Raw genomic sequence first — 7,577 nt, forward strand, 5'->3', positions numbered from 1 at the left:
AGCGGGAAGGTGGAACAAACGAGTCAGGAGTAGGTTTTCTTGATTGAACAAAGTTCTATATTGAGGGCATTTGGTCAACACAAACACTCCAAAATAATCAATGAAAATCTCCAAAGGAAAAAAACATACATCTTCTTCTCCAGATCAAACAGGAACACAATACAATTGTCTTTAAACGACAACAAAAGTCACAGGATTGTCACCGTCTTAATGGTTCTTCATAGATCGCTCCTCTGTCTCGGTGGCCATCTTCCAGAGATAGTTCTTCCCCCTCTTCTGCTGGTTCCATACGCTCTCTTATAGGGGAAGGAGAATATCTCATTAGTAGTGTCAGCTGTGCTTAATTGCCTCTGGTTACCTTGTCTCCCATGCCTTGTTGGGCTACCATCCGTGAGCCCAGCCTGCCCTCTGGTGGTCCTTCCACAATTATGACAACATTCTTGTGATTTTTTACCTCAGGAAAGGATTTTCTGGGCTGTTCGAGCACACAACATTATATTCTCGAGGCAAGCCGAAGTTGGTATCCGAAGTCTACACCCCTTCGTCGCTGATTGGTCAACAGTAGGGATTCTTCAATAAAGTATTTTGTTGTCATTCAATGACTGATGACTCGTTTTCATGCACATTTTTTTTATTGAGAAATACTGCACCAAACATCTTAAATAGATTTAAAATGCAAAAGTGTCAAAATTAATGACAGATTTATTGAGGTATCTTTGATTAATTCTAACTATTTTAAATAAGTGTATACTGGCTATGACGCTTCAAAATGGACAAACAGTACTATTGCCGCTTTTTTCAAGCGACGGTATTTTAAAGGAGTATGCAAGCACACTCGATTGGATTGCATAGCTGAGTTCTGGCTAGGCGCCAGCCAAATTGAAGCATGCTGACGCCTTACGCCAGTGGCACAGATGGAACTATCTAAGCAGAACTATCTCTACAGTACGTCTCCTTCAAAAGTTGATATTTGGTTGAGTTCGTCATGAATATCCCTAGGACGAGTCCACCCCTGAAAAAAAGACAGACAAGATCTGATGGACTTCAACAATGAGGGTGAGGAACACCACACAGGATGCGTCCCAAATGGCACCCTATTCCCAAAATACTGGGTATAGGGTGCCATTTGGTACTGTTGTGACGTGACTATCATTAATGTGATGACTGTTATTTTATCATTCAATTACTATGTTTACTTATTACGTGATTAAATTAATCATGTAACAATTAACTCATTAGCAATCTTGGGGCACCATTGAAAATGTTTATTTGAGTTACCGTTTCCCGAATTAACTCAAGAATATATCATTATCGTACCAATCATCCATTAATAATTATTATTACCTCATATCTGTCACGTTCGTCATAAGGAGTAGACCAAGATGCAGCGTGCTATGTTTCCATCCTTTATTTCGGAATAGAAAACTTCAAAGAACAAAAACAACAAAACGAACAACCGAAACGTGAAACGTAGAATAATGCTCACAGGCAACTATACATAGACAAGATCCCACAAAGCACAATGGGGAAATGGCTACCTAAATAGGATCCCCAATCAGAGACAACAAGAAACAGCTGCCTCTGATTGGGAACCACACCAGGCCAACATAAACATACAATTCCCCTAGATAACCCACCCTTAATCACACCCCGACCTAACCAACATAGAGAATAAACAGCTCTCTATGGTCAGGGCGTGACAATATCAGTCTCATTCTGAACGTCGTTGACTTCAAATCTGCACAAACCCTAGTCTAAATTATGATTCAGTGATACACAAATAGGCTTAATTATTTATTTACTAACTAAATAATAACACAGAATTACATAAACACACACACAGGATAGATTATACATTGATTACTAACATAATGCAATGAAAAGTCCCTAGTAGACTAACCCGATATGACGGCTTGTTACGCAATGAAAGGGGTGGGGAAAGAAAGAGTGGGAGAGACAGAGAGGGGTCCCACTGCACATACATTGGGAAGTCTCATCGTAAATATGGATATTTAGTACCCTAACAACCGCTCGCTTGGATTTAGAAATGCAACACATATTTCCGCTTCTTTGTCTTTGTCGTCTCTCTGTTGAAATCCCTCGATCCATCAGTGACGAATAGTTTGACAGAAAGTCTCTGGTTGTGTAAGTCTCTGGTTGTCCACCAGAGGTCACAATGTCCTCAGTTTAAGTAGTAGGCTTTCTTTTTCTGGAAGTGTTCGTTAGGATGGATCCATCAGACGTTCCAATGGTCGTTTGATAAGATCTTCCTCGTTTCTTTGGTCAAAGTTCTAGACTACTTTACATGCAGAGCTGCAGGCGGTGCATGTCTTAGTCTAGTCTTCTTCACTCGTCGAGTTTCAGAGAGTCTTGTAGTTTTAGACCATTTGTCATGTATTCAGCACGTGCTGCACATATACTGGTCTAGCAGTTTTAAACCATTTTACATGCCAGTAGCAACTCAGCAATGTACTGGTCTAATGTACATTTCGTTAGCAGTCCTTTTATGCCCTTGGGAAACCCTACTGTAGAGTACTTCCTTTTTTAAAGGATGTGATTTTTAACATGTCGCTGCATCTTTAAATGCACCACCTTTTTAACAATAAAAAAATGCATAGAGGATTACTTGATGCTTTGTTGCCAGATAACAACGACAAATGTGTTATTTATTCTGGTCATTTAATGTTTTAAAATAGTGTTAAATTCACCATAGATTAGGTTTTAGGCCACATGCTTTTGAATGTGTGGCTAACTGATACAATCTGTGTTCCCACAAGCATTGCTACATTCTCGAAACACGCTGGCCAAAAGATAGTGGACGTTGCTAAATAACCAGCTAACGCATTTTTACAAAACGGTTTGGAGGAAACATTAATAGGGATGTCAAGAATAAGCTAAAACTTCCAAATAGTGAATGTACTATCACTTTAACCTCCATCTTTCATATTTATTTTTTTGAGAAGGGGTTAGGCTTGAGATGTATCTGTTAAAATTAGGAGTACTTTTAACATTGTTGTGTTAGATGAGTGTTGCACTTTTTTTTGTATCACTTACTGTACAGTACGGTGGACTTAATTGTTCCAGTTTTTTTGTTTAATGTTGTTAATAAAGAAATGACAAGCACGTGATGCTGTGGAACTGAGCAGACATTAACAATCCGAGGTCTTCAAAGTTATCCTTTTATTATCTAAATAACAATGTTGAAACAAGATTCTAACATCGACTGATTAACTGTAAAGTACTTACCTTCCAGAAGAGCCATGGACCTCCAGCCGAGTGTCACGTTCCTGACCTGATTTCCTTTATTTTGTCTTTGTTTAGTATGGTCAGGGCGTGAGTTGGGGTGGGCATTCTATGTTATGTGTTTCTATGTTGAGGTCATGGTTAATTAGCCTGATATGGTTCTCAATCAGGGGAAGGTGTTTTACGTTTCCTCTGATTGAGAACCATATTTAGGTAGGCTGTTCAAACTGTTTGTTTGTGGGTGATTGTTGCTGTGTCTGTGTATGTCGCACCACACGGTACTGTTTCGTTTAGTTTAGTTTCGTTCTTTCATTCATTTTCGTGTGTTCCTTCCTGTTCGTGCGTTCATGTTATATGTTATCTAGTTCAGGTTTGTTCACATCGTTTATTGTTTTGTAGTTATCAAGTGTTCTTCGTGTTCGTCGTCTTCGTTTAAATAAAATCATTATGTATTCAACAAACGCTGCATATTGGTCCGATCCTTCTCGCCTCTCCTCGTCAGATGAGGAGGACGACTTAGACGAGCGTTACACCGAGAGGCAAGAAGGATGACCAAAACTTTGTTGAATCCCAAGATAATGATAACGCCACAGCTAGCAAGATTAGTATTAGCCCTGTTAAGTCAGATGACAGTTCCAAACTGTTGCTCTCAGCATCCCTCTTCCGAGTCTTCCGGCATGCTTGCTACTCTCCTACAGGAAATTCAAGATGGTAACAAAGGTCTTTCACTGAAAATTGAAAAGAAATCAGCTGAACTCCATTCTTCCATTGATGACCTAATCTTCCCTGAATGATCTCCTTTTGAGATCAACTGAGGCTGAGTTGCGCATTAGCACAGTTGAAAATACTGTCACTCGACATGACCCGTTTATGAAACAGCTGCAGAAGGACAATGCCTATTTCAAAAACAAGGTGGACCAGATGGAAACCCAGAGCAGATGTAGCAATATCCGTGTGGTGGGATTAAAGGAGGACAGCGAGGGCTGTGAACCTGTCCGTTTCTTCACTCAATGGATCCCTGATGTCCTAGGTATGACCTACTTCACCAAGCCGCTGGAATCAAATGCTCCCACAGAACCTCAACACCGAAGCCCACGGCAGATGAGCCCACGGGCCTTCCTGATCAGGTTCCTCTGTTTCCAGGACAGGGAGAAGATACTGCGACTTGCAAGAGCCAAAGGGGACATCACCATCGATGGTAAGAAGGTCAGCCTTTTACCGGATATGAGCGCGGATCTCACCGACGTTGCAAGCAGTTCAATCCAGCCGCCAAAGCCCTGAAGGAGAAGAACATCATCAGCTACCTCATTCACTCACTCTAAAATTCAGTACAATGGCCGGAGCCATCTCTTTGAAACACCAGGAGAACCGTGTTTGATTCACGAAGGTCTGTCTATCCGTGGGATTTGACACAGTATATAGATTATTTCTTGTTTGTGCTGTCCTGGGACTGAACTGCTGATGTTTATTTGGATCTGTTTACCCAGGATTCGGTCGCTACAGTTGATTTGGACATTTTCAACTAACAGTTATTTTTCCCATGTTTAGTTCTATTACATTTACAGGAGAGTATATTTTGGTTTTGACAATATCCACTGGAGTGAAGCAAATTAGTAGGCTTAGGCCCATTGCTTTTTCCCCCATTTATGTTTATCCTCTTCTCCTGAAAAGAGACTCAAGCAGCCCTTATTGTAGACAGTAAAATATTCAGCCATAAATGTCTATTCACAACGTTTGTTTTCAAAATAGAGAGCTCATAGGTTTTAGTTTATACCAAATTTACGAGACATCTGGAGACAGATGCACCCACGGGATAGGGACTATTCTATTTATTCACAGCCACACAACACACACACACACACACGCATAGGTAACCTTTTGCTATCAATCCAATTGTTCCATAGAGTGTTAGATACTGATTATCTCCCCAGATTGCTTAGTGACCATTCTTCTCTGGTATTATCAATCTCCATTCCTACCAAGGAAAATAGAGCATATAGATGCTCCCACTCCTGAAGAAACCTGAATGTTGCGCATTTATCAAAGAGCAGATCAATATTTTTACTTTGACAAACAAACCCTCCGCTCCTGACAGTTTCATTCTTCGGGATGCATCGAAAGTCTATCTGAGGGGACAGATCATTGGCTAGGCTAAAGGGTTGAAAAGAAAACACAGTGCTGAACTGAATGTCCTTGAATCTGAAATCTATGAGCTACAGAAAACCTACCAAAGAGGTCCCACTAAAGACCTATACAGGCTTTTGGTTAAAAAACCCCGAATATAATACTCTGAACACGTATCAAGCTGAGAGGGCCATCACTAAAACAAAACAGTGTTACTATGAAAGTATTGGCAACTAAAAGCAGAGGAAAGTAATGCTGTAGAAAATCTTACTAATTAGATATCTTTCGACCGTACTGAAATTAATGATACTTTTAAGAAATATTACGAGGACCTCTACACTTCCCATTCAAGTGATGATTTATCAGAGATCGACTGCTTTCTCTCCTCTCTCAACCTCCCATGCCTGTCAGAGGAAGACAGAGAGCACCTTGGTGAATAGTTCTCAGTCCCTGAATTGTTGGAGGCCATTAAATCTTTACCTTCTAATAAATCTCCTGTGGAGGATGGCTTCCCTCCAGAGTTCTAATTAATTTAACGAACTGTTGGTACCTTCACGGAGCTACTTAAAAAAATGGGGAGGACAACTGTTTTCCAGAGTCTTTCTTTTAAGCTGTGATTACAGTAATTCACAAGAAAGGGAAAAACCAGCTAAAGTGCGCCTCATATAGACCAATCTCTCTCCTTAATACAGATTGTAAACTGGTCACCAAGATGCTATGTAAGAGACTGGAGTCATGTTTCCCCCTGTTGGTCAAGCCAGATCAGACTGGCTTCATAATTAGTAGATTGTCCTCCAATAATCTCAGAAGGTTCTTTGATATAATTCACCTTGCTAACAAAAACAAAATATCTAGTGTCGCAGTCTCCCTCAACGCCGAAAAGGCCTTTGATAGGGTTGAATGGCCATATCTCTTTCGCGTCTTGGAAAAGTTTGATTTAGGCACTGTGTTTGTAAAACTTGATAAAATCACTCTACAAAACTTCTAAAACTAGGATTTCTACCTATGGGATTACTTCCTCCTCTTCCCCTCTCTATATGGGGAACAGACAGGGTTTCCCTATTAGCCCCCACGTCTTCGCCCTTGCCTTCGAACTTAACCATAAGTTATAACTTTTTGAGGACAACCTTATCTTATTTCTAACAAACCCAGAACACTCCCTCTCTCACTTACAGTATTACAGTATTATAGTTCTTTCTCTGGATATAAGGTCCATTTTGATAAAAGCAAAATGCTTTACATATTTGGGCATAATGGTGGATGGTAACCTAAACAACCTCTAGAAACTCAATCTGGCCAGCTTGTTGCAAAAGGTGGAGGTGACCTGTGTAAATGGATGGACTTGCCTCTCACTCCTCTGGGTAGAATTTATGTAAATAAATGCTCTGCCCAGATTTCTATATTTGTTTCAATCTCTCTTCATCCCTGTTCCCGCAGCATTCTTTTCCTCTCTCAAGAAGCTGACCAGACGGTTTATCTGGCACGGCAAAACCCCTAGGGTTAGCCTGGACAAACTGACCCTTGATTACCGTCAAGGGGGCTTAAGCCTCCCCAATTTCATAATGTATTATTGGGCTGCGCAATCTAGATTTCTGGCTCAAAGGTTTGACATTGGTGTAACGATAGTCTATATCGTCCTCCTCATCGGACGAGGAGAGGCGAGAAGGATCGGACCAATATGCAGAGTCGTTGGTTTCCATGGTAATTTAATAACACGAAAACAAATATGCGATACAAAATAACAAAATGAAACTACCGTGACAGTCCCATGTGGCGAAACACTAACAAGGAACAAACACCCACAAAACACACGTGAAACCCCGGCTGCCTAAGTATGATTCTCAATCAGGGACAACGATTGACAGCTACCTCTGATTGCGAATCATACCAGGCCGAACACACAAAACCCCAACATAGAAAACAACACATGTTGTAGATCTTAATGTTTTTCCACATAATCCTGGACTATCGGACCACCATTTTATTACGTTTGCAATCGCAACAAATAATCTGCTCAGACCCCAACCAAGGAGCATCAAAAGTCGTGCTATAAATTCTCAGACAACACAAAAATTCCTTGATGCCCTTCCAGACTCCTTCTGCCTACCCAAGGACGTCAGAGGACAAAAATCAGTTAACCACCTAACTGAGGAACTCAATTTAACCTTGCGCAATACCCTAGATGCAGTTGCACCCCTAAAAACGAAAAA

This window comes from Salvelinus alpinus, chromosome 9, assembly GCF_045679555.1.
Source record: "Salvelinus alpinus chromosome 9, SLU_Salpinus.1, whole genome shotgun sequence".
Taxonomy (NCBI): domain Eukaryota; kingdom Metazoa; phylum Chordata; class Actinopteri; order Salmoniformes; family Salmonidae; genus Salvelinus; species Salvelinus alpinus.